We start from the raw sequence: 2,649 nt of genomic DNA, 5'->3' as shown, positions 1-2,649 counted from the left end.
TATAAAATGGTGTAACTACAGACTTTTTCCAAATTTCTGGAAAAATACATTCCCTAATTGATCAATTTACCAAATGGGTTAACGGAGGTATTATCAAGGAGCTATATTTTTTTAATCAAATTAATATCTAAATTAAAAATGTCCTTTGCCGTTGAATTTGGTAAAATTTTTATAATTTCAGTTATTTTATTTTCATCAATCTCCTTAATACAAAATAAATTTAATGCCTCCACCTCCACCCTATTTTCTAATGCTGTTAATTTAAAATTTTGAGCTAATTCATCTACTGAATGAATAAAATATGCATTAAACTCATGTGCCAAAGTAGCTTAATCATTTATTACTTTACCATTTAAATATAACCCTTTAACTACTTGTTGATTATGAGTCTTATTTGTTACATTATTTAGTTGTTTCCATAAAACTGTACTTTGTCCTCTAGCACTCTCTATTACGCTGAACAAAATTATAAACGCAACACTTTTGTTTTTGCCCCCATTTTTCATGAGCTGAACTCAAAGATCTAAGACTTTTTCTATGTACACAAAAGGCCGATTTCTCTCAAATATTGTTCACAAATCTGTCTAAATCTGTGTTAGTGAGCACTTCTCCTTTGCCGAGATAATCCATCCACCTCACAGGTGTGGCATATCAAGATGCTGATTAGACAGCATGATTATTGCACAGGTGTGCCTTAGGCTGGCCATAATAAAAGGCCACTCTAAAGCCATCAAAAAAATGCACCTGTGTTCGTTGTCCATAACATACGCCTGCCCATACCATAACCCCACCGCCACCATAGGCCACTTGATCCACAATGTTGACATCAGCAAACCGCTCACCCACACGACGCCATACACGCTGTCTGCCATCTGCCCTGTACAGTGAAAACCAGGTTTCATCCGTGAAGAGAACACCTCTCCAAAGTGCCAGACGCCATCAAATGTGAGCATTTGCCCACTCAAGTCGGTTACGACGACGAACTGCAGTCAGGTCGAGACCCCGATGAGGACAATGAGCATTCAGATGAGCTTCCCTGAGACGGTTTCTGACAGTTTGTGCAGAAATTCTGTGGTTATGCAAACCGATTGTTGCAGCAGCTGTCCGGGTGGCTGGTCTCAGACGATCTTGGAGGTGAAGATGCTGGATGTGGAGGTCCTGGGCTGGTGTGGTTACACGTGGTCTGTGGCTGTGAGGCCAGTTGGATGTACTGCCAAATTCTCTGAAACGCCTTTGGAGACGGCTTATGGTAGAGAAATGAACATTCAATTCACGGGCAACAGCTCTGGTGGACATTCCTGCAGTCAGTGTACATAGAAAAAGTCTTAGATCTTTGAGTTCAGCTCATGACAAATGGGGGCAAAAACAAAAGTGTTGCGTTTATAATTTTGTTCAGTGTAGTTGTGTATAATATGATAATATGAATTTTGACTTCCATAATTCTTGTACTACTTTATTTCTCAAACCTTTGTAGATTAAATTATCTGCATTTACTTTAGAAGATAAAGCGGTTTTTAGCACCTTGTCTCTTCTTTTACGAATGTCACTGTTCAGCCAAGGTGAACATATTCTTTTTCTTAAACTTTTCTGAGAGGTATGATACTTATTTAACAAAATAGTCAAATTTTCCGTTAGAGAGGTGCAACATTGATTCACTTCATTTAAATGTAAAATATTACCCCAATCAGCATTGCTCATTTCCAATTCAAACTGACTTACTCTTGATTTTGGTATCCCAAACTTAAGTCTCTTGGGTCTCTGATTTTTGAACTGCTGTAATCGTTGTTAAGTTAATTTCCTTGCTGTTAATACCATATTATGATCTGACAGACCATTTATATATATGCATTTATATGACCAGATTTCTACCCAGGGTGGCCCAAGTCAATATGCTGTTTAAGGGGCCCAAAATAGGCAAAATAGCCTCAAGGAACCATGGTTACATCAGTAACCAGCATTCAATGCTGTAGACCACACAAGACAGAGTAAAGATAGCAAAAGACAAAAACATCCAAGTCACACAGGAGGAACAGAGGCCATATTTAGCCAGTAAAATGTGGATGTTGCACATATTTCAGAAAGAGGCATGACATGTGGGCAACATCACGAAATGGCCAAAAACATACTTGTGTAAAAGTAAAAAAGTACAACTTTAAATTGTACTCAAATAATAAAAAATAGAAGTGCTTTTTTTCTAACAGACATAAGTTTGGTCAAAAGGAGAAAACGAAACAAAATGCAATGGCACAGGTCAAACACATGATTATAACATTTGCTGGCTAAACTTGTGGTTTCATACCACACTACAAATCATGTACGTCAGGTGGCGCACTATTTACAGCAATCCTGTATTATTGCCCGGTGTGTTACAGTCAGGCTATACAGCAAGGTTACAACAATACTAAAATATACTGTAAAATATTTCCGCCAAGTCAAAATTACCCAGAATGCAATGTAAATTACAGTATTTTACTGTAATGGATAAATGTGGTATTGTACTGTAGGTTTTTACAGTAGTGTGCTGCTAAATCTACAGTGATTCTAACAGTGCATATATCTAGTGCAACAACAACAATTAAAATGCAGCACAGCAGAACACACACACACACACACACACACACACACACACACACACACACACACACAAAA

This window comes from Sinocyclocheilus anshuiensis, unplaced genomic scaffold (assembly GCF_001515605.1).
Source record: "Sinocyclocheilus anshuiensis isolate Anshui unplaced genomic scaffold, SAMN03320099.WGS_v1.1 scaffold1809, whole genome shotgun sequence".
In the NCBI taxonomy this organism is placed as follows: domain Eukaryota; kingdom Metazoa; phylum Chordata; class Actinopteri; order Cypriniformes; family Cyprinidae; genus Sinocyclocheilus; species Sinocyclocheilus anshuiensis.
This window is presented reverse-complemented; position numbering follows the sequence as displayed.